We start from the raw sequence: 26,563 nt of genomic DNA, 5'->3' as shown, positions 1-26,563 counted from the left end.
TCTTGCAAGCCGTCTGTTAAAAAAAAAAAAAATTGGCGACACTTGCACAGTGGAAATAGCAAATGGAAACACCCTGCTTGGGAAATTTCCCCGGTAAAGCGTTGTGGTTATGTGGTGGATATCGGACATTCTCTTGACACATTACACCTTATTTTCACCCTCTTATCCCGCCTTTTATCTAAATCTCATTACAACCCTATTAAAATCCCGTTGATTTGTGTATTTAGTTCACTTTTGAATGGTGGAGATGTGATAAATGTGCAAAACTATGGTAATGGCATTCCGTGAAGTTGATTTGAGCGTTCCTAATATTTATATATTTTCTTTGAACTACCACCTGTTCGGCGTGTTCTAATTTTGGCAACATTGTCAGGGATCTGAAATGTTTGTGTTAGTATAGATTACTACATGACCTTTGCTCTCTTGGTTGTACTTCTGAGTTTCGAAATGCTTGAGGACAAGCATTGTCTAGGTGTGGGGGGATTTGATAGAGCAATTATTTGGCACATTTTGCACTGTTATTTTGTCCTAATTTTGGCAACTTACTGTGTTAAGTATTGAGGTTTTGCTCATATTTCATATTTGTATGAATTATAGGTGGTTGGTGTAAAAAGTGCTTTCACGAGGCAAAATTTCAGAAGACTCTCTATTTCATGGCGTGACCACGCCAGAGAACGGAGGAGGTACATCAAAAGGACGGACCCGCGGGATTAATTGCAGCAAAGCCTACTAAGAACCCCGGTCCACGTGAACCCGAAGCATGGGATCAGAGCCCCTTTGACAAAGCTTTGCTCCTAGAATGCTTTCTCCTGCGGCGGTTATAAAAGAATAGAAAAGCCAGATTCACAGGGAATCACTAGATTAGCTTTTAGTCTCCTTTTGAAGAGATCTGTCAGACGCTTTTTCCCTTTTTCTTTCTTCTCTTCGGTAGCAATTAGAATAGGCAAGACGGCTATTTTCCTCTTTGACTTTTACGCTTGCTCTGGACAATTTCTGTTAGCCTTTTGCTTTGTAAATCGCGGCTCCGAAACAAAGACGAAGGCAGGGCCTTCTCTGTTGTTATTGCAATTAATTCCCCTTCCCCAATTTTTCGGCAATTAATTGAATGAACTCAATTAAATCACGCGGGATTGACACGATGAGGAGCGGCTAATTTTCTCCTCTACCCAAAGGTTGACGCGAGAGCGTGGTCCATAATATCTGTGAGATCTAATCGAATCTTCATTATTTCTCCCAATTTGTTGTTATTCGTGCGTTTTCTGAATTAATTGTTCATGGATATTTTATTAATTGAATATCAACGGCCGGGTATTTGATTTAATTTAATAGCCTATTGTCATATTAGCTAAATTGAATCCGTAATTGTTCGTTTAGTTGATACCCAGTGACAACCACCATAATTGAATTTATATTGGAAAAACGTAATATCTAGTTTAAATAAACCCTCTTAGCGTGTTTATTAGTTAGGGTTGGGTTCTTCTAGCTTTAATGTAATTGGGTAATTAAATTCCTACGGTCGTACCTAGGGTTGTTATCTGGTTAGAGGAGCAGTCAATGGTCGTACATTGTCTGTCGAAAAAGTAAGGAAGAACTGGTTGTCAGAACTTGTTGATAGCTATAACCAACCTAGTGATGAATGGATGAAATATCTTTGCATCGATGATCAATCAATTGGACCGTGCCTGAGTAGTTGATCCTTTGGGTAGAATTTCATTAATTGCTACTTTTGGTAACTTGTGCTTTGTGAATTAGTTTTGAATTTAGTTTACTTTATTTTTATTCTTATTTTTTTATTTGCCTCCCATTAAAAATTTCCCAATTGTATTCTATTGATTTGGAAAGAAATAATTTTCTACCCGCTCCCTGTGGAATCGACCCTACTTGCCATTGTATGCAAAATTAATATTTTTATAGATAAATCTGGTATATCGGATCAAGCAAACTCTTCGGAAATAGGGTGAATCAAGTAACCCCTTGCACACCTAGGGTCCCTGTTCCAGTACTTGGATTTGTTCTATAATTAATTGTGGTGGTAATTAGGACTTTTTAATAATTATTATTGCACAGATTCGGCACCTTTCAGTTCAATGCATTAAGTTAACAGAAAACACAATGACAATGTAATGTTAAAGTCAGTCATTATGGCTATACCTACCAATTGCTTGTACTGTTTTAGCATGTTTAAGAAACTATAATACATGTCTAAGAAACTATGTAAAGAAATTTGTAAGAAAATGGCTGACTATTGGTGGGGTAGTGATGATGAGAAGCAAAAAATGCATTAGCTGGAATTAGCTGTGAAGATCTTAGGAGAGTGGGGGCTTGGGTTTCCACGATCTTCAATATTTCAATACTGCAATGCTGGCCAAGCAACTATGGAGGGTTTAGACCAAACCAAATCTTTTGATTCGCAAAGTGATAAGAGGTAAATATCTCCCGGACAAGCCAATGCTTACTACTGAAGTTCCTAAGAACTCCTCATGGATATGGCAGAGTTTATTGAGTGCAAGAAAGTTACTTCAAGCAGGACTCATGAAGAGAGTATCTAAAGCAAAATTGACCAAGGAATCTGATATCATGCTATCAGAAGCAAACTATCGAACATCTAGCAATCAACAATAAAATAAGAGAAAAACATACCTAAATGTAGAACTCCGTAGCCTTGCTTTCTAGATAACTCTTCCTTTCCTACATACCAAATACCAAAAGAAGCAATTAAACTTATGAGTACTAAAACAAAATCAATTAAAAGACAAACAATAAGCAAAATATTATTAATATATAGAACATAAAAGAAGAAAATTCATACAAATTGATAGAAAGAAGAGCACACAGTGTATAATCATGTATATAACCAAGCAAGATAATATGATTATTTCTAGTACACATCCCTTATCTTGAGAAATATGAAGGGGGAAAGAAAGCCCTCTAATTCTTCATTCCATGTTATGTAAGTTCCCTTCTTAATTAGCCTCATGAAATCCAACTTATAATTATTATTGTTAGCAAAATAACCCCAAGAAAAAAATGACCAAGGCCGGAGGACAATTTATAAAAGGGTTAGATCAGAATAAACCTCTCTTATTGATAATTAGCTCCATGCTGTCCTTCAACAGTTTTATGGAATAGCTTCTAGGGAAATATAATTCTTGTGGTTGGGAGCTAATTGAAAAAGTCAATCGATTTGGATCAAAAGAAAAAGGGGTAGTAAATCTAACTTTGGTTCTTTACTCGACTAACATGAAACATGTAGAACACTAATATCTTCCTTTTCACCAATAAAGGTCATAAATTTAAAATGGGGATATACTAAAGTCCCAATCTTGAGGGGAAAAAGGCAAGTGAAACATAATAAAAAAAACAAAGGAAGAAAGCATACTAGATGAAGAAATCACTAGTGCAACAACCAAATAACAACTTGTAGTTTTCTCTGTTATGGCAAAGGAATAGCGATGTTGTGACGCCCCCACTTCCCACTAAGGCGAACCAAAGGGTATCCGCGGGACGCCTGCCTAACTCTCGCCAGGACTCAAGCCAAATCATTCAAGATTATTATCGAACTACACAACACAAGTAAGTAACTTAAGTACAGTAAATGCGGAAGCGTTCAAGCTTATCAATAGTCATCCATTATCCAACCCGCACGTCGGGTATTCAAAATATATCATGAATCCCAAATATACATTACACCCCAAAAGTTACATTTCAATTCCAAAAGTACAATCCAAAACCAAGGGGCATAGCCAAAATGTAATAGAAACCCTAAACAAAAACACATTAGGAGGGTTTCCCCAGTACACCTTCGAGTTCAAACCTGTTAAGGAAAATAAATCTACAGGGTGAGCAAAACGCTCGTGAGGCCAAGAACACACATGCAAGCACGTAGTCCAGATAACAGTCCCAAATAACAGTCCAAGAGATAATTACAAGTAATTAATAAAGCCAGTGAAAGTAAGCAGAAACACTTCAAGGATATAGTAGCTCTCAGGTGCTAAGTTCCACTTGCTTTGCCAGTTCATTCGTATATCTCCCTGCGATGACTCTCCGTCAACCGGGTTGATATTTTCAAACCGTAGATCACCACTTACTTCTCATCCGTCCACCCTACACCACTTCGGGCCCGCACGACATTTATAAGGCTATACTCTACGAGTATGCCAAACAAGATTTCTCAAATAGATCAAGTTTATCATGTGATTCTCATGGCTCACCAAGGTTCCCGACCAAACCCATGCCGGCTCGAGTTCCAAGGTCGGCCTATGAGTTTGGGCGTCTCCCATGTATCATGTAAGTGTCGAGGAGATTCACTCCAACGACGTATGCAGCCATAGCATATCATGTCATGTAATAAAGCATTTGACAAGTTTAAGCATGTATTTCAAGTCATGTAAACCAGGCAAAACATGTTAAGCATGAGTCATTTGTTTCAAATGAGAACGAGTGCGATAAAATACACACTCGACTCCATTTTCAAAACCAAGTAGGCTAAACATGTAATCAGATACGCCAAGCAGGAATCAAGTCCAGATAGTACAAGTATTCATACACTTGACACTCACCAAATATTAAGTGCAAGTAGGGTCAAGGAAAGTTCAAGCGTCCACCATGAGATCCTCTTGAAGGTCATCGTGTGCGCCTGAGCAATTAATAGTGAATTATTATTCACACAATCCAATTATCGAGAAATAATTCGTGCACTATAATAATCTAGAAAATTTCGTGAAAAGGAACCTTAATTACTTGTAAATCGAGGTTCGAGTAGCGTTTCATAAAGTACAGGAGCATTTGGGTTTTTATCTTGGAAATTGAGGTTAAAACGTTTGCATAATGTCGAAAGAATAAAGAGTTCTTGAAAATTCTATTTACTTGAAAGTTGGAAAATTCCAATTTTGATATGGATCTTTGAAAAAATCGTATCTCACTCGATACAAGTCTAAAATTGGAAAACTTTATACCGTTGGAAACCTCTTGGAAAGTACTAAAAGTTCTTAGAAGACATTTTTTCACGATTCTAAGTGAAAAGTACTCAAAAATGAGCTTGAAATCACTGTTCCAGCATGTTCAGGATTGAGTTGGGGTTGGTTTTTCGCTAACTTTGGAAATTTGACAGAATTCATTCGTTGTAAACCAGCTCTTGAAATTTATAACTCAATTAGAGGTACAAGTAAGGTTTAAGACAAAACAAGCGGATCGAGAATCGGAGTTTCGAGCACCGAGATACGGTAGCTCAAAGTTGGGAAAAATTCGAGACTGTTGAACAAATTCCAGATTTGGGTTTCCGACTTTGGATCTTTAGTTAAGTGTTGAAACGGATTTGGATTGGTGCCAAATTTTGCAGTATAGTACTCCTATATGAAGGGTATCTCTCTATCAAATTTCGTGGCAAAATACCTTCGAGAAGGTAAAACTGCCTTTAACTCCATTTCTCTCCGTTTCCAAACATTCGGCTAAGGAAAACCTCCAAACATGGTTTATCTGTGCAAGAAAAGTCTAAGGAACATACATGGTACATTTGGTAGGTGTTTAGCACCAAGAAATTCATTTAGTAAGACCACAACAAGTCTCACATCAAATCTGTCCAAATCCAAGGGTTTTCAAGAACAAGGCAGTCACAGTATTTTGATCATAACTCACTCAATTTAACTCGTAATTGAGCATGGTTGATAGTGTTGAAAAATACATTCATAGGGCTATAATGTCTCAGAACAAATCGTTATAAAATTCAGTATACAACTAGCTCGAAATCGAGTTTCAAATCACAGCTTCTGTATTTCATTCCAGCAGAACAGAGAAACAGAACAGCTACGTTCAAAAGAGTGGTGCGGCTCACACACATGGAACCAGAATGTGCATTTTATACCGTTGGAAAGGTGGGAATGTCTAGTTTCAAATTCCACTGACGGAACTTGATTTCAACGTCAGAGTACGGAGTTATGAATGAAATACGAACACTGGTCTGAGCATTACGGGAACAGTTTCCAGATTACTAGCTTTGGGAAATAAATTCATTTGACCAACCAAAACTCAGTATTTTTCAATGAAAATTTTTATACAACTACTACAACATGTAAACAACACAATCAAGCCATTAAATCCTCAAATTTTTGCATTAAAGTGGCCGAACAAAGTAGGGGCAAAATGGTCAGATTTGGCCTTTGTACCCATCATTAGTTTCCATCAATTTTCCACCAATAATCCACTAGTTTAAGCACTAATCCAACATTATAAACATCATCAAGTATGAAATCAGCCTCCAAGACAAGGGTGGGAGTCCATAGAACCCACATTCCACTTTTTCCAACAACAACATCAACCCATATGAAAATAAAAGTTTAAAGGTATACTAGAACTTCCAAAAATCGAAATTAGAAAGTTTGATCTTTACTTACTCTAGTTGATGTCCAAGGCAGTGATTTTCGGCCCTTTTTGCTCCAGAAAAACTGTGAGTTTTAGCTCCCTTTTGCAGCTCAAAGTGGTGTCCAAGTGTAGAGCTAAGTGTATGTGAAATTTGGTGTAAATCTATGAAGATTTGGTGCAAGAATTTGGAGATGAAAAAAATTTGAGAAGCCTTGGTTGTTTTTGCTGCTGCTAGTTCAGTCAAATGAGAAGGAAAAAGGAGTATTTGCTGATGATAAAGCTTCCGTGAGAAACTTAGCAAATTTTGGTTTTAAGTGTACAAAAGTCAACTCTCCAATAGTGCGCGTACGCGCGCGTTTTGTGTTCGATTCCTCTTGCATTTGTTTCACTAGTGCACTAAACCTCTAGTACACTTATATTCATATAAATATTCTTCACTCTTAATTGTCCCAAAATAATGGTGTATAGTCCCTCAATTAATCGCGCGCGTGAAAACGCGTATTTACAATTTAGGCGCGATAAAATGAAATCTTCGAGAAATTCTTGTAACGATCGTACCACTAACTATCACTTGAGTATTTAAACCTAGAATTACCTATTTTAGGACCATTGTACATGTCTCCAAATTTTGAACTAATTGTACTTCCAAATAGCTAAAGTTTTTAGACACGTTTTCACTATTTTCATTAATCGATCTTCTAAAAAATTAATTTTTGAAACGAGTCATTTTAAAAATATAATGAAATCATAACTCCATGTATTTAAATCTAATAAGGTTAGAAAATAATAATCGAAGCAAATATTTGAATAAATAATTAAATGAGCAAAAATAGGAGTCGAAATATAATAATTTTACGAGTCCTCACATCCTCTCCCCCTTAAGAAAATTTCGTCCTCGAAATTTACCTTGATTGGCGAACAGGTTTGGATACTTTTCTCGAATTGCTTCTTCGACCTCTCAAGTTGCTTCCTCCAACCCATGGTTCTTCCAAAGGACTTTTACTAATGGTATCTGTTTATTCCTCAATTCCTTCACCTTCCTATCCAGAAGCTTAACCGATTTTTCCTCATAGATCAAAATCTCATCAATCTCAACATTTTCCGGTTGTAAGACGTGAGAAAGATCCGGATGATACTTCTTAAGCATAGATACATGAAACACATTATGGATTCGAGATAAACTCGACGGTAATTCCAACTTATAGGCTACACTCCCCACACGTTGGATAATCCTGTACTGCCCTACAAACCTTGGCTGTAACTTCTTTCCTTTTCCAGACATCAAACTTGCTTTCAAAGGTGTAATCTTGAGAAATACCAAATCTCCAACAGTAAACTCCAAATCTTTTCTTCGATTATCGGCATAACTCTTTTGGCGGCTCTGGGCGGTCTGAATTTTTTGGCGTACCAACCTTACTTTCTCACTAGCTTCTTCAATCCAATATACTGTGGTCGGGTCTAAGATTTTTCGTTCACCTATTTCGTCCCAACAAATTGGAGACCTACATTTTCGACCTTAAAGTGCCTCATACGAGGGCATCTGAATAGAAGAGTGGAAACTATTATTGTAGGCAAACTCCACTAAAGTCAAAAACTTACTCCAACTCTCTCCAAAGTCCAGAACACAAGTCCGTAACATGTTCTCAAGAGTTTGAATTGTCCTCTCCGATTGTCCATCAGTCTGGGGATGATAAGTGGTACTAAAGTTCAATTTAGTCCCTAACACTTCTTGCATCTTTTGCCAGAATCTCGAAACAAATCTTGGATCTCTATCCGACACGATACTGACAGGTATTCCATGCAACCTAATGATCTCATCCAAATACAACCTGACCAACTTTTCTAATGGAGATTTCATATTAATCGGCAGAAAATGAGCTGATTTGGTCAATCTATCCACTATTACCCAAATCGCATCATGGTCCCTCTGTATCCTTGGTAATCCCGATACAAAATTCATTGTGATATTCTCCCATTTTCACACAGGTATTTCTAGAGGTTGCAAAAGTTTCGATAGTTTCTGATGTTCACTTTAACCTGTTGACAAATTAAGCATGTTTGGACAAATTTAGCAATCTCCTTCTTCATGTTCTCCCACCAATAAAGATTCTTCAAGTCTTGGTACATTTTATTCCCTCCTGGATGTACTATAAATTTTGATCGGTGTGCCTCTTCTAAAATTTCCCTTTTAAGCCCTTTATCCTTTGGCACAACTACCCGATTCCAAAATCTCAATACACCATTTTGTCCCAAGTTAAAATCCAATTTGTCCCCCTTTTTAATCTTTTCCGACCATTTCTGCACTTCAGTGTCCTTTCCTTGAGATTCCTTGATACGTTCCATCAAATGAGAATTCAATACAATGTTTCTCAGAATTACTTTCCTCGGTTCCAGTCGAGGATTCCACTGACTAACTTCTTCCAACAATTCAAATTCCTTAATCATCAATCCAGCCATCTGTACTTGATGACTCAAAGCATCAGCCACTACATTAGCTTTCCCTGGATGGTACTTAATCGTACAGTCATAGTCTTTCAAAAATTCTATCCATCTACGTTACCTCAAATTCAGTTCCTTTTGAGAAAATATGTACTTAATGCTTTTGTGGTTTGTAAAAACCTCAAATGTCACTCCGTACAGATAATGCCTCCATTTCTTTAAAGCAAAAATCACAGCTGCTAACTCCAAATCATGAGTCGGATAATTCCCTTCATGCGGTTTCAATTTTCTAGAGGCATATGCTATCACTCTGTCATTTTGCATTAGAACACACTCCAATCCTTCATTTGAAGCATCTGTGTAAATCACAAAACTATCCTTTCCGTTTGGCAAAGCTAACACAGGCACTCTTGTCAACCATCTTTTCAACTCCTGAAAACTTTCTTCACACTTAGAACTCCATAAAAACTTCCCATTCTTCTTGGTCAATTCAGCCATGGGTCCAGCAATTCTAGAGAAATCTTTGATAAATTTCCGGTAGTACCCTACTAATCCAATAAAATTTCGAACATCGGTAGGATTTTTAGGTCGTTTTCATTTTGAAACAGCTTCCACTTTAGCTGGATCCACTTTAATCCCATCCTTAGAAATTATGTGTCCCAAGAAAGTCACTTCTTTTAACCAGAATTCTCACTTGCTAAACTTAGCATATAATTGATGTTCCCTCAAAGTTTGTAAAATAATTCTCAAATGCTTCGCATGATCCTTCACATTCTTAGAATACACCAATATGTCATCAATAAAGACCACCACAAATTGATCTAGGCAAGGTTTAAAGACCTTATGCATTAAATTCATAAAAGTAGCAGGTGCATTCGTTAACCCAAACGGCATCACGGCAAATTCAAAATGCCCATATCTCGAGTTAAAAGCAGTCTTGGGTATGTCCTTCTCCAAAATCATCAACTGATAATAACCCTGTCTCAAATCCAACTTCGAGAATACTACAGCCCCTTGCAATTGGTCAAATAATTCATCAATGTGGGGTAGAGGGTACTTATTCTTAATTGAAACATCATTCAGGTTTCGGTAGTCTATACACAGTCTCAGACTCCCGTCCTTCTTCTTAACAAACAAAACTGGGGTTCCCCACGGTGAATCATTTTCCTGTATAAAATTTCATTCCAGTAAATCTTGTAGTTGCAATTTCAACTCCTTCAATTCGGCTGGGGCCATTCGGTATGACGTCCAAGAAATAGGGGCTACTCCCAGAGTTACATCGATCTTAAAGACTATTTCTCGTTCCGGGGGTAGGAACTCCAATTCTTCAGAAAAAATATCAGGAAAGTCTTTCACTATAGGCATGTCCTCCAAATTCACCTTATCACTAGGGGTATTAATAAGAAAAACCAAATATCCTTGAGCTCTTTTACTTAACAACTTTCTAGGCCGAATTCCTGAAATAAGTGCAGACGAAACTAATTTACCTCTTACATCTAGTTTCAGAGTTGTTTCTCCTGGAGGACGCAACTCTACGATCTTCGTCCTACAATTTAACTGAGCATTATAACGGGCTAACCAATCCATCCCCAAGATTACATCGTATCCCTTAATCGTCAAACCTATCAAATCAGCCCATAATTTTCGTTCCCCAATCCAAACTTCACAATCTTTATACACCAAATTAGCAATTAGATTTTGATCCCCAGTAGGCGTTTTAACCTCTAGATCATATGGTAACTTAATTGGCTTCAAGTGTATCCCACTCATGAAATTAGGGTTTACAAAAGAATGTGTAGCACCTGAATCAATTAAAACCCTAGCTAAACGGTGAAAGATTGGAATTGTACCTTCTACCACCTCAATTGCCTCAGGAACTTGTTGATAATCCAGTGCATAAACCCTGGCCGGTACTTTCGGTCGGCTCCCTCCGACACTAGTTTGCTTAGAGGCTGACTTTTCCGGTCTTTGGGTATCGCCTCCCGTCTTCATTTTGTTTGGACAGTTCGCGAGCTGATGCTCGGTACTACCGCAGGCCAAGCACTTCCCAGACTTCCTCCAATAGTCATTTTCAGAATGGTTGGGTTTTTCGCAGTACCCATACGTAACTTAAGGGGTCACCGCTGAACCACTAGAAGACGCTCTCCTTGCCTGTGCCAGCCCACTACGGCCTCCTCTAGACAAAGCACCTCTCGAAACTCCAGCAGTCCTCGGTCCTCCCGCTCCTCTTCCCATTTTGGAAGGTTGTGCACTTTTACTAGTTTGTCGAGAGGTATGGCTAGAAAAGTGTTTTTTTCTATTGTGGAAGTTCCTCGCTTGCATCCTTGCATTTTCTACCCTTTGAGTTTTCTCTAGTGCCTCAGTAAACGTAGAGATTTGGGTTGCAGCCAATCCCTCTTGTATCTCTACATTAAGTCCCTGAACAAACCGTCTAATCCTTTTCCGCTCATTGGTCACCAATTCGGGAGCGTACTTTGAAAGCTTAGTAAATTTTCCTTCATACTCAACTACACTAAGAGTTCCGTGTTTCAACTTGATAAATTCATCCTCCCTCTTCTCTTGGATCAAGGGCGGAAGAAACATTTCATTGAATTCTCTTGTGAAATTCTCCCAAGTCCAAGGGGTTTGAATCCTCTCCCATTTTCCTTTTATTAGATCCCACCAAGCACGGGCTACTCCCTCAAATTGGAAAACAGCGAAATTCACTCGCCTATCCTCAGTGTAATCTAAAGCAACGAATATGTTGGTCATCCTTTCTAACCAATTCTCCGCTACCTCAGGATCAGGTTCGCCAAGGAACTTAGGCGGGTTAAATTTTAAGAACCTCTCTAAGGCTTTATCCTCTCCTCTTTCTTGACCTCCAGGTTGGTTGAACAGTCCAGGTCCTTGTCCATCAGTTAAGCGCTCTAGGATATCAGTCATCTTGTTAATGGTAGTAGCCGCCCACGGTTTCGACCACGGCCTCGACCCCTTCTTAGCCCTTCCATAACCTAGGCGTGCCTAGTGCAAGAAATAAATAAATTATGCGATGCAAAGTAGAGAGTAGGAACCAATTAAGAAAATATTGGAGTTAACAATAATTTACATTCATTAGCATATCAAGTTCATACAATTAGCAAGTCATGGGGTAGTCACAAAAATATAGCACACAGGTGCCACAGAAGTACTTTTAGTCACAGAAGACTAAAGTAAGAGTAAGTGCTTAAAAAATAAGCCACACAGTCATGCAAAATACAATGGCCTCAGCACTTAGTATCACCCCAACTAATTCTAGCTATACTGGTCAAAAGAGTCAAAAGAGTGGTCAAACTGCCTAGACCTAGTCCATAGTAGGACTATCAGGAGGAACCTCCTCCTCAGGATCCTCCTCCGGATCCTCCTGCTCAGAGTCCTGAGCTACACCCATCGCCTCATTCACTAACCTAGTGGCATCAGCTATGATATCGGAAGCCCAACTACGGACCTCCTCTCTCAACCTAGTAAGCTGAGCCCTAGTGCTCCGGAGCTCCTCATTAACCACAGCAGATGTGGCCACCTCGCCCTCAATCACCTCCTCGAGCTCGGCGACCCTATCGCCCTGAGCGCCAACTATCTGTCGAAACTTGTCCTCCTCAGCCTGTAAGTCCAAGTTGGCATTCACCAACTGACGACGCTCGTCGTCCAAAGCCAGTACAACGTGGTTTGGGTAAGCAAAGGTAACCCTACACGCAGATCGGGGATATCTGTTAGATGGGGAATAGCGTACTCGAGCTCCCCCAGCCAAAACTCGGTAGAAGATAGGTCTAGGAGGCGCTATATGACCATTCGCATGGCCATTCCCGTCAGCTACCGGAGCTCCATTTCCATTTTCCATTCCTGCAAAATAATAGCACTTTTCGGGTTAGAAATTTAAATCACTATCTAGTTCAGATGTCGTCTATGCATGTCTAACCCAATCACTAGTATGCCCCAAATACCTCTTAAGGTATAACTTAATTATCCGGTCTCAGATCTTAAGGGTAGAGTATCTAATATGTCTCCCATATAGATTTCTAACCTAGCGCTTTGATACCAACTGTGACGCCCCCACTTCTCCCTAAGGCGAACCAAAGGGTATCCGCGGGACGCCTGCTTAACTCTCGCCAGGCTCAAGCCAAATCATTCAAACTTATTATCTAACTACACAACACAAGTAACTTAAGTACAGTAAATGCGGAAGCGTTCAAACTTATTAATAGTCATCCATTATCCAACCCGCACGTCGGGTATTCAAAATACATCATGAATCCCAAATATACATTACGCCCCAAAAGTTACATTTCAATTCCAAAAATACAATCCAAAACCAAGGGGCATAGCCAAAATGTAATAGAAACCCTAAACAAAAACACATTAGGAGGATTTTCCCAGTACACCTCCGAGTTCAAACCTGTTAAGGAAAACAAATCTACAGGGTGAGCAAAACGCTCGTGAGGCCAAGAACACACATGCAAGCACGTAGTCCAGATAACAGTCCCAAATAACAGTCCAAGAGATAATTACAAGTAATTAATAAAGCCAGTGAAAGTAAACAGAAACACTTCAAGAATATAGTAGCTCTCAGGAGCTAAGTTCCACTTGCTTTGCCAGTTCATTCGTATATCTCCCCGCGATGACTCTCCGTCAACCGGGTTGATATTGCCAAACCGTAGATCACCACTTACTTCTCATCCGTCCACCCTACACCACTTCGGGCCCGCACGACATTTATAAGGCTATACTCTACGAGTATGCCAAGCAAGATCTCTCAAATAGATCAAACTTATCATGTGATTCTCATGGCTCACCAAGGTTCCCGACCAAACCCATGCCGGCTCGAGTTCCAAGGTCGGCCTATGAGTTTGGGCGTCCCCCATGTATCATGTAAGTGTCGAGGAGATTCACTCCAACGACGTATGCAGCCATAGCATACCATGTCATGTAATAAAGCATTCGACAAGTTTAAGCATGTATTTCAGGTCATGTAAACCAGGCAAAATATGTTAAGCATGAGTCATTTGTTTCAAATGAGAACGAGTGCGATAAAATACACACTCGACTCCATTTTCAAAACCAAGTAGGCTAAGCATGTAATCAGGTAAGCCAAGCAGGAATCAAGTCTAGAGAGTACAAGTATTCATACACTTGACACTCACCAAGTATTAAGTGCAAGTAGGGTCAAGGAAAGTTCAAGCGTCCACCGTGGGATCCTCTTGAAGGTTCTCGTGTGCGCCTGAGTAATTAATAGTGAATTATTATTCACACAACCCAATTATCGAGAAATAATTCGTGCACTATAATAATCTAGGGAATTTCGTGAAAAGGAACCTTAATTACCTGTAAATCGAGATTCGAGTGGCGTTTCATAAAGTACAGGAGCATTTGGATTTTTATCTTGGAAATTGAGGTTAAAACGTTTGCATAATGTCGAAAGAATAAAGAGTTCTTGGAAACTCTATTTCCTTGAAAGTTGGAAAATTTCAGTTTTGATATGGATTTTTGAAAAAATCGTATCTCACTCGATACAAGTCTAAAAATTGGAAAACTTTATACCGTTGGAAACCTCTTGGAAAGTACTAAAAGTTCTTAGAAGATACTTTTTCACGAATCTAAGTTAAAAGTACTAAAAAATGAGCATGAAATCACTGTTCCAGAATGTTCAGGATTGAGTTGGGTTGGTTTTTCGCTAACTTTGAAAATTCGGCAGAATTCACTCGTTGCAAACCATCCCTTGAAATTTATAAATCAATTAGAGGTGCAAGTAAGGTTTAGGACCGAACAAGCGGATTGAGAATCGGAGTTTCGAGCACCGAGATACGGTAGCTCAAAGTTGGGGAAAATTCGAGACTGTTGAACAAATTCCAGATTTGGATTTCCGACTTTGGATCTTTAGTTAAGTGTCGAAACGGACTTGGATTGGTGCCAAATTTGGCAGTATAGTACTCCTATATGAAGGGTATCTCTCTATAAAATTTCGTGGAAAAATACCTTCGGGAAGGTGGTTAACCAATCAACCAAAGTTTTGAAATTATTAAGGCAAAACTGCCTTTAGCTCCATTTCTCTCCGTTTCCAAACATTCGGCTAAGGAAAACCTCCAAACATGGTTTATCTGTGCAAGAAAAGTCTAAGGAACATACATGGTACATTTGGTAAGTGTTTAGCACCAAGAAATTCATTTAGTAAGACCACAACAAGTCTCACATCAAATCTGTCCAAATCCAAGGGTTTTCAAGAACAAGGCAGTCACCGTATTTTGATCATGACTCACTCAATTTAACTCAGAATTGAGCATGGTTGATAGTGTTGAAAAATACAATCATAGGGATATAATTTCTCAGAAGAAATCGTTTTAAAATTCAGTACACAACTAGCTCGAAATCGAGTTTCAAATCACAGCTTCTGTATTTCATTCCAGCAGAACAGAGAAACAGAACAGTTGAGTTCAAAAGAGTGGTGCGGCTCACACACATGGAACCAGAATGTGAATTTTATACCGTTGGAAAGGTGGGAATGTCTAGTTTCAAATGCCACTGACGGTACTTGATTTCGACGTCAGAGCACGGAGTTATGAATGAAATACGAACACTGGTCTGAGCATTACGGGAACAATTTCCAGATTACTAGCTTTGGGAAATAAATTCATTTAACCAACCAAAACTCAGTATTTTTCAATGAAAATTTTTATACAACTACTACAACATGTAAACAACACAATCAAGTCATTAAATTCTCAAATTTTTGCATTAAAGTTGCCGAACAAAGCAGGGGCAAAATGGTCAGATTTGGCCTTTGCACCCATCATGAGTTTCCATCAATTTTCCACCAATAATCCACTAGTTTAAGCACTAATCCAACATTATAAACATCATCAAGCATGAAATCAGCCTCCAAGACAAGGGTGGGAGTTCATAGAGCCCACATTCCACTTTTTCCAACAACAACATCAACCCATATGAAAATAAAAGCTTAAAGGTATACTAGAACTTCCAAAAATCGAAATTAGAAAGTTTGATCTTTACTTCATCTAGTTGATGTCCAAGGCAGTGATTTTCGGCCCTTTTTGCTCCAGAAAAATCGTGAGTTTTAGCTCCCTTTTGCAGCTCAAAGTGGTGTCCAAGTGGAGAGCTAAGTGTATGTGAAGTTTGGTGTGAATCTATGAAGATTTGGTGCAAGAATTTGGAGATGAAAAAAATTTGAGAAGCCTTGGTTGTTTTTGCTGCTGCTGGTTCGATCAAATGAGAAGGAAAAAGGAGTGTTTGCTGATGATAAAGCTTCCGTGAGAAGCTTAGCAAATTTTGGTTTTAAGTGTACAAAAGTCAACTCTCCAATAGTGCGCGTACGCGCGCGTTTTGTGCTCGATTCCTCTTGCATTTGTTTCACTAGTGCACTAAACCTCTAGTACACTTATATTCATATAAATATTATTCACTCTTAATTGTCCCAAAATAATGGTCTATAGTCCCTCAATCAATCGCGCGCGTGAAAACGCGTATTTCCAATTTAGGCGCGATAAAGTGAAATTTTCGAGAAATTCTTGTAACGATCGTACCACTAACTATCACTTGAGTATTTAAACCTAGAATTACCTATTTTAGGACCATTGTACATGTCTCCAAGTTTTGAACTTATTGTACTCCCAAATGGCTAAAGTTTTCAGACACGTTTTCACTATTTTCATTAATCGAGTTTTCAAAAAATTAATGTTTGAAACGAGTCACTTTAAAAATATAATGAAGTCATAACTCCATGTATTTAAGTCTAATAAGGCTAGAAAATAATAATCGAAGCAAATATTTGAATAAATAATTAAATGAGCAAAAATAGGAGTCAAAAAATAATAATTTTACGAGTCCTCACAGATGTTCATTGGGAAAATTCAACAAATGGGGCACCAAATCCATCCTTTCCTTCATCCCTAGGTTAATTTATGGCTAAAACTTGATCAAGTACATTTGAAAAGAAAGAAATGTGGGAAAGCTGGTTTGGATAGGAAAAATTAGAGAGGAGATAGTGGCATACCGATACAACAACTGAATTAGCCAGTGAACCCAGTAAAGTCGCATCTATCAGCTGTTTTTTTGCAAAGTTGAATTACATTAGGGTTTAATGAAAAATGATCTAATAGCTGTAATGGAGTATTTAATGTTGTAAAACTAATCTAATGATGATGAATTGGACAACACTCCCATTTTATCTAAAATTAAATTCAAAAAAATTACTGGGATAAAAAAGGACAACACAAGGGCTGGACTTATTTGGTTTTGCTAAAATTGCAAATGAGTCGGGTCAACTCAATTCTCAACTCAATTTTACTAAGTTTGAACTCGAATTCGATGAGCTCTCAATGTAAAACTTGAACTCGAGTTCGGCGTCAAATTAAAGTTGAGTCAACCTTGATTATATTTATATATATATAATCGAGCAGTTCACAAACTAATGAGTTGAGTTTTTCTATGCTTGAACTTAGCTCAAATTTGACTCGAGTTCGATGTTGATCGAATTCGAGTCAAGATTTGACCGAACCAATTTAAGAGCGCTCGCAAGTGGCTTCATTTATTTGTAATACTAGGTTTGGCATGAACAAAAGGGAAAAAAATGTACTAGGGTAAGAAATATTAGAACCATGTCACTTGTCAAGCTATTAGAAAGCCACTTGGCAAGAAGAGAGGCAAAGAACCAAACCACCGTTCTTGCAATTTTAGGTTTGGCATGAACAAAGAAAAAAAAAGATGTGCAAGGGGTAAGAAATATTAGAGTCATGCCACTTGTCAAACTATTACAAAACCACATGGCAAAAAGAGAGGCAAATAACTAAACCTCCCTTCTTTCTTATATACAGGGTAGATATAGGAATTTCATCAAAGGGGAAGTGCCAATTAGTTATATAATGTTCATTGTTTGTGTTACACATAGGTGAATTTTTTCTTTAGATAAGAGCATTATATGTAGTGGGAAGAAATAGAAGTTTTTTCATTTATTAATTTGTATTGTGCTTTTGGCTTTGAGATTTTTTTTAATCAAAACTTAGATGGATCTACAGTTTATAGCAGTTAGGGCATTTCATCGGTAGATTTTGAGGTTAGTGATTGTAGAGAACTATTTGGTTTGTCAGGTTCATAACATAGAGTACCTATATTAACAACTTGTGTTTGCTGATGCTTTCGTAAGAATTTTGTCATTATGGTAATATGGAGTGTGACTACATGTTTTTATATTGGGATTTTTTTTGTTGTCTTGTACCATATTGGATGTGACACATGTGCATTACTCTACTTGGATACCAATACTCATGATGGAATATTTTGTGCTTCTCAGCTCATTCTAGATGGTATATTGCAATAGCTAGAGCGACTTACAAATTTGTTATGGAAAGAAATTATGTAAACAATGATTATACTATCACTACTCATGAGACCAAGTATTTGAATCTAGTACTCCTCAAGCGCGTGATAAAGTATTCAATCTATCATTACATAGTAACAAAGGACAAAAGCAAACCAAGCACTAATTCAACAAACCAAATAAAGTTACACCAATAAACACCATGATACTCAAGTTGAAGCATCTGTGATACAGGTGTGATAGTGAAAGCATGAGAATTCTCATCTGATTCGAACTAATTATTTGGCAAAGTTAATAATAGCTTTGACAATTTTATTTAGACTGTATTTGATATGGAATGAAAGGGTTAGACAATCTTATTTGGAGTTTTTTCATTGGCCAAAAACTAACTATTAGGCTAGATAATTATTAGTTGGCTGGGACTGTGATAAAATTTTTCGTGAAAATATCATTGCAATAAAAAGAGGCAGAACACCGACCAGGAACTTCTCTCTAAAATGAGGGCTTTTCTCTCTAGTAGAGTCTTACCCTTTTCTAAGTAAGAGTTTTCAAACAAATTCAAAATTTTTAAAAATTCTAAACTTTAAACCTCTCAAATTCTATGGTCCTGAACAACCAAATAGTTTAGAGCATGGTTATTAAACCCAGCCCAGGAAGGTACTAGACGAAGGAGGTGAGTTAGTGGGTGAGTGGTGGAACTAGTGGATCACTAAATATATTTAAATATTATGTTTCATAATTTTTGATATAAGATATATGATATAAATTGTAAGAAATAATGATATAGCAAGTGCCCATGTAATTTAATTCACTATAGAATAATTTATTCATATAAGAATCAATAAAATATAAATTTATTTAGTAATCCACCAAACTTCAAGTGTAAAATTTTATCTATATTTAGTGTAATTATCTAACTTATTTACGAATTTTAAGTGCAAAAAATTATTAAAAACAATATGTATCTTTAACATGAATTATGCAATACGTTATTTTTTAAATCCATTTTATAACTTATAGAGTTTGGGAGGTCATAAGTTTTTATTAAAAGATTCCAAATAAATTTGTTTTAGAGAAATAAAAAAAAAGATAGAATTGACAAAATATTCATATATTATAAGAAAATTACTCTATTAACATTTGTTAAGTGGCTTGGTGGTAACTATGCTCTAGTTATATTTTTTACGTCCCAAGTTCGAATCTTAGCAAAAGCTAACTAAAATTTTTTCCATAAAATCCGGTTTGTGAACAAAACCGACTGGGTTCTCGGTTTAATTTGGTTGAACCGCTTAATCATTGACCAGTTAATGGTTCTTATGCTTAAACAGTCTAATTAGAAACCCAGTTCGACCCAATGACTGGTTCATCGAGTTGATCGATTCGACCGCCGGACCGGATCGGGTTTAATAACTATGGTTTAGAGCCTAGCATTCTAGTGTCTTCCCTTCTTTTAACTTAGATGCAGATTGATCCCTTGATAAATTTGGACTGGTAGTAGAGCTACCTACTCGCTTTATTATATGCGGACAATCAGGATCTTTTACTAAAAGTAATTCTTCTCCTTTATTTTTGCTCTTTTCTCATTTATTTTGCATTTTTTTATCTTTCTTTTGGTCTCGTGGCTTGAAATGTAATAGAACTGGTTTTACAAATCTCATCCAAAGGTTGTGGCTGATCTACTCGATCTGGTAGAGATTTATCAATTAAGGAAATAGAGGGAATAGAGTAGAGTTGGGAAGATAGAATCAAGCATTAATGAGTGTAATTTGAGCTTGACAGAGAGAATAATGGGAAAAAAGTGGCCAACTTCACAGGGGTTAAAACTACTACAACCATGTTTGGGGGGGGTATCCAAGACATTTGGTGGTCACTAAATTAGGCCCGAATATCTTCCAATTCAATTTTTAGGGAGAGAAGAACAAGGATAGGGTGCTAAATGGGCAACTATGGGTTATTGATAATCAATTGCTGGTAGTGAAACCATGAAGTGCTGGAATGGATAAGGACAGGGAGACCTTTTGTGACGCCCCCACTTCTCCCTAAGGCGAACCAAAGGGTATCCGCGGGACGCCTGCCCAGCTCTCGCCAGGACTCACTACAATCCATCATTCAAAAGCCCAAAATACCTTAAGTAACTTCAATACATAATTAAAGTACTTCAAATATCTCACACTTACAATTATGTAGTCTTCAAGCTTAAATACAACCCAATGGAAAAGGGTACAATAGCCATCCGTTATAATATAACTTAAAGTCTTCAAAAGAAAATATTCTAGTACTACTCACGAGCACTCTTGGTCTCGAACCCTGTAAAAGAAAACCACAACGTGGGATGAGCTACACAGCCCAGTGAGGTTCCAAGACACTCTAACAGTTCAAATAAATCAAGTAGGATGGGCATATCATATGCATGGTTCAAGGTTACACAATGGCATGTTATCATGGGGTGATAATCATGGTACGGGTAATTTGAGACATTTATCATGAGACAGTTATCATGGTTCAAGACATTGGCATGTATAGTTCACGAGTGATTGGAGCTTATTACAGGCATAGCTCAGGATTTCATATTGGCATTTTAGCACGAAACAATTATCATGATACACGGTAAACATATACTGTAGGATACGGTGTTCCAGTGGAACTCTGTCGGTCATCTGCACCTTATGACTTCCGGATCCCCTCGGTTTGACTGGCCATCACCTTATCCCTCCAGTGGTAATACTCGAGTATACCGAAACGGTTGTCCAGGGTTCCAACCTACCCGACCGAGCCCAGTCCTGGCTCGAGTAGGTCAGTAACCGAGGCAGGGCCCAAGTTCAGCTTATAGCTTACAACATGCACAGGTAACCAAGTAATTCGACAAAAGTAAAATTCATCATTTGAATAGGTCGAGTGAGGTAAAGTACACACTCGCCTAACAATGATGGACAACTTCATATAACATGTGATTCATGATAATCAAGTAATCAAGTGGATACTTAGCACGTAAGCACGTAAGCAATACAAGTTGATTTCATGGGAGCATGTAATTCACGGATATCGAATAATCATATAGATTAGAAATCATATGAGCAAATAGTCAGGTAATCAGGTAGTCATGTGGGTTGGTAAACGGTTCACGGTTAACGGTTAACTGTTCACGGTTGACGGTTAATTGACAAGCATTGGTCATATGCATAGGCCATCATTGGCCGTTATCCCATTTTTACCACGTGAGAGTCGAGGAGATTCACTCCAACGACGTATGTAACCTTAGCATACCAAGTCATGTTATTCGAGTATTTTCAAGCATGAATTATTCATCTCAAAAGAGAACGAGTGCGATAAAGTACACACTCGACTCCATTTTTCAAACCCAAGTAGACTAAGTAAACAATCTAGCAAGTTAAGCATGTATCGAGTTCATATGGTCATTTGATATGGTTAATCATTTAACCAATTCATGTAGATATACAATGCAAGTATACATTGCTTAAATAGGCATGAGTATGGTAAATACTTAACACATAGTACTTAACACTTAATAGTCTTGAAATGAGCATGTCCTAAACTTATTCAATTACGTATTCCTATATGGAACACTCACCTAGTCAAAACAAGCGAGTAGTTTTCAAACAAGCGTTTTAGGTGTCCTCTCCGAGTTCCCCTTGGAGATTCCCTCGAGTGCCTGAGCAAACAACCATTAACTATTATACACTATCACTTAGAACCCCTACTTATCAAAGAAGGTTGTACAAACTAAGGAGAATTCATTAATTGTGCCATAATTAATAATAATCGAGGCTCAAGAGTAAAGTTTTAAAGTCTAAAGAAAGAGACTAATATTTTCCATGAAATCGAGTTCAGAATGTTCAATCGGTATCGAGAAAAGAAGGTAAGTTCCCAAAATCTCATTTTCTAAGAAGTTGACAAATTTCAGCTTTGGGTGTCAATCCTAGAAAAATCGTATCTTGCACTATGTAGGTCCAAAATTGGAAAGCTTGATATCGTTGGAAACTTCTTCAAAAGCACTAAAAGTTCTTAGAAGATAATTTTCCATGATTCCAAACGGAAGATATTCAAAAATTGACTCTAAGTTGCTGTTTGGGACCATTAAGACAGTTTCGGGGTTGGTTTTTGACCATCTTTGAAAATTCGACAAAATTCACACAATACGAACTAACCTCCGAAATTTAGAAATCAATTATAACTACAATCAAAGTTTAAAACGAAACAAACGGAACAAGAATCGAAGTTTTGAGCGCCAAGATATAGCAGCTCAAAGTTGGCTAAAAATTCCTTCTCGATCAAGAATTTCCAGATTTAAACATGAACTTTGGGTCTTTGTTTGAACATCTAAACAGACTTGGAATGGCACCAAATTTGGCAGTATTATCCTACCATATAAGGGCTATTCCTCTACCAAATTTTGTAGGAAAATTCATTCGTAAAGTTGGTTAACGAAATCACTAAAGTCCCAAGAAATTCCTCGGCAAATCTGCCTTGGACTTCCGTTTTTCCGTTTTCAAAACGTTTGGCCAATAAAACACCTCAAACACAGTTCATTTCAGTAGATAATATCTAAGATATGTCCGAGGTACATTTGATAGGTGATTTATACCAAGAAGCTTTGGAAAACACGTCTCAAATCATTGTTAGTTACAAATCTGTCCAAGTGGAAAATTCTATCACTGTAGCTGTTCAAACTTTGGCCACAACTCACTCAATTCAACTTGGAATTGGGCGTGGTTGATGGCGTTGGAAAGCTCTCTCATAAAGCTGAATTTTCTCAGAAGAAACCATTTTCAAAGTCCATTCACAAACAGCTCGTTTTTGAGTATCAAGATACAAGTCCTGTCCTGTCTCCTGGAGAGAAACGAAACAGGACAGTGATTTTCAAACGAATGGTGTGGCTCACTCAAGTGGAACCAGATCGTGAAATTGGTACCAATGGAAAGCTGGGAATGTCTAGTTTCCAATGCCACTGACGGCACTCAATTTCGACATCGGAGTAAAGAGTTATAGCCGATACAAAATGACTGCCTGGGCAATACGGGATTCATTTTCCAGTTTTGCTAACTTTGGAAATCAACTCATTTGACCAACCAAATCATGTTATTTCTCAACGAAACTTTGTACACACCCACACTAACATGTAAACAATATAATCAAGTCATTAGAACCTCAAAATTGTGCACAAAAATGGTCGGACAAGACAGGGGTAAAACCAGAAACTTTTGCTTCTTGCACCCAATGAAGTTTCTATCAATTACGCACCATTAATCCATCATTTTAACCACTAAACCAACAATATATCCACTATCAATCATCAAATCAGCAACAACCCAAGAGTGGGAGTTCATAGAGCCCACTTTCACATTTTATACCATAAACAAGACTACCCACATGATTATACAACCTTATATGTGCAATATATCTTACAAAAACTAAGATCTATGGGTTGGATGATTTGCTACCTTCTTGGATGACTAGATCAGAAATTTTTGGTCACTCTTTGCTCCAGAAAACCGTGGCTTTTCAGCTCCCTTTTGCAGCTCAAAATACTCCTCAAGTGTTAATCTAAGTGTGGTGCAAGTTTGGTTGAATTTGGAGATGATTTGGTGAAGATTTGATGGAGGAATTTGAAGAACTCTTGAGCTGTTTTTCTTGTTTGTTGTTCGGCCAGATGAGGGAGCAAGAGAGAGAGTGTGATCAGATTTCTAAGCTTCCAAGAGAAGACATTAACTTGTGGCCACCAATCACCCCTTAGTCAACTCACATTAGGAGCCGTTTGGCGCGATTATGGCTCGATTTCTCGCGCGTTTGGTTCACCAGTGCACTAAACCTCTAATGCATTTATATTCATGTAGATAATATTCACTCCTAATTATCCCGAAATAAGGGTCTAAAGTCCCTCAAATAAAGTCACGCGTGTGGAAACGTGTACCGTCAATTTTATCGCTATAACGCGAAACCTCCGAGAAATTCTTATAACGACCGTACTACTAACCATCACTTGAGTATTTAAACATTAAAATGCCTATTTTAGGTCCATTGTACATGTCTCCAATATTTCAAACCTATTGTACTCTCAATCGATCAAGATTTCCAAAGACGTGTTCACTATTTTCACTAAACGAGCTTCCAGAAATTAATTTTTGAAACAAGTCATTTTAAAAATATAATGAAACTATATTTCCATGTAATTAGGTCTCAAGAGCTTAGAAAATAATATTCGGAGTAAAATGCCAAATAAATAATTAAATAAACTAGAAATAGGAGATTAAATAAGTAAATTTTGCGAGTCCTCACACCTTTCTGATCTTACATACATGGATCCAAGATTAGAATTTACCAATCCACTGGTTAAGCAGAGCAATAGGGTTCAAAATTAGAGAGATATTCAATTCAGTTAAGGATGTGATTATCCCACTTGGAGGAGGGAAGGATGGCAAGCACATGAAGATACTAGCAAAGGTGAACATATCTTAACCTTTGATTAAAGAGACCATTATAAAGCACAACAGTGAACCGATTTGAGTAGAATATAAATATGAAAAGTGCCTGAACTTTTTCTACAAATGTGATATTATATGGCATAGTGACAAAACGTGCCAAACAGTCGATGTGAGAGGCAAAATTAGAGAGAAGAGCAGTTTGGGGCATGGATGAAAGCAGGAAATATGATTTCATCTCTTCTCACAAAGTAGAAGACACCAAATAGGACGGAAAATGAGTTGGTGGTAAGAGAAGGTTCGAGTGAAATAGGGTACAGGGAACAACATGGGGAAAAGGCCATCAAACAAGTGGAAAAGGGATATGAGAATACCATGGGAAGTCAAAAACAATAGGGGATAGGGATCAAAACTAGCATTGTTAATAGGAGAATTGGGATAAGGTGCAGACAAAGAATCAGTAGGTAGAGAAAGATAGGAGAGATGGAAAGCTAAATGTGTAGAAACTAATAAACAACCGAATGGTCCAGTGGAAGAAAGATGGTAAAGTTCTGATGGAAAATAAAGGAAGTGACAACAACCCAAATGACAAATCTAGAACCAAGTAGGATAAACAGATTCGAAGTAAAGTAAATGAGAGACAGCAAGCTGAGTAGATTAGCAGAATGATGGAACATGAAAAGTGACAGATAATGGCAGATGGTAAAGAAAATAGAATGCCAAATATGAATGGGGGAAGGAAAAGAGGAAGACGGCTTAGAATATTTTCAAAATCAGTATGTATACCTCTAAAAGAAATGATGTAATAGCAAAACATGTCTAGGATAGGAGGAAAATGATGAAATGATGGAGGTGGATTTATCGAAACCTCACAGATGCAAATGGGGAAGTTCAATTAGGAGGATGATACATAGAGTTGAGAGATAGAGACAAGCCTAAAAAATCCTCCACATTCTAAATGACGACTGCAGCGTGGAATTGTTGAGGTGCTTGGAACCTCTTGACAATTCTCCAACTAAAAGGGTAATTAAACTCCATATCTCGAGGTTGGTTTTCCTAAGTGAAACAAAAAATCAAAAAAAGTTAATGAAAAATGTCAAAAAAAGATTAATCTTTGATGAATGTTTTGTGATAAATTTAGTGGTCCGGCTCTTTTTTGGAATAATAGTATTAATGTTTTTGCTATGGAGGATCCATTTTTCATATTAAAGCATATATTATGGACCATACTGACCAAAATTATTGGTATTTTGTTGGTATCTATGCTAGTACGAATGTTCAAGAAAGAAGGAGAAAATGAAATTTTTTGGAAAATAGAATGCATAAATGGGGTTAAATGGGTAATGGTGGAAGATTTTAATGATATTTTATCAAATCAGGAAAAATGAGGAGAGAGTGTGAGACATGAGGAAAGTTTTAATGATTTCAGAAGATTTGTAAATAATAATGATATGGTAGATTTGGACTATGAGGGAGTGCCATGGACTCAGATATCTCAATAGAAGAATAGAAGGAAAATAAAAATAGAGGCTGGATAGAACTTTTGTGAGTCCAAACTGGCTTCAAATTTTTGAAGTGTAAATATATAGAAAATAAAGCATTTGGTCATACCGTGTTAGTGATAAATACTAAGCCAAACAAGAGGAAGGGGACTAGAAGATTCTTCTGGGACAACAGATGACTTCAACACCCGAAGGTCACAAATATTGTGAATGATGCATGAGCAAAGAGCCAAATAGGATCCTATATGTTTAAAGTCAAGCAAAAAATCAGAGAATATAGAATGACATTACTAACTTGGAACAAGAGGAATAGTTGCAACACAAGTGTGGAAATAAAGAAATTGAAAGAACAAATTCAAAATGCAAAAATATCAAAGGACCAGCATAAGAGAGACAAAGCGGCAGAACTAAAACTCAACCTAAGAAAAGTATACAAAAGAAATTTATTGAGCATAAAAATGTAGAGTTAGATGGCTTTAGGAAAGGAC

General features: G+C 37.5%; 1 long non-coding RNA gene across 1 annotated transcript; it reads right to left on the bottom strand.

Moving 5' to 3' along the window:
• Positions 1-20,259: 20,259 nt before the first annotated feature.
• LOC140021032 (uncharacterized) lies at positions 20,260-23,835 on the bottom strand. The gene is made up of 3 exons (XR_011825009.1): positions 23,596-23,835; positions 21,726-21,806; positions 20,260-20,443 (listed from the first exon to the last, which is right to left on the bottom strand). It is a non-coding gene; the product is annotated as an uncharacterized lncRNA (long non-coding RNA).
• Positions 23,836-26,563: the final 2,728 nt, after the last annotated feature.

Source organism: Coffea arabica, chromosome 11e (genome assembly GCF_036785885.1).
Source record: "Coffea arabica cultivar ET-39 chromosome 11e, Coffea Arabica ET-39 HiFi, whole genome shotgun sequence".
Taxonomy (NCBI): Eukaryota; Viridiplantae; Streptophyta; class Magnoliopsida; order Gentianales; family Rubiaceae; genus Coffea; species Coffea arabica.
This window is presented reverse-complemented; position numbering and strand designations above follow the sequence as displayed.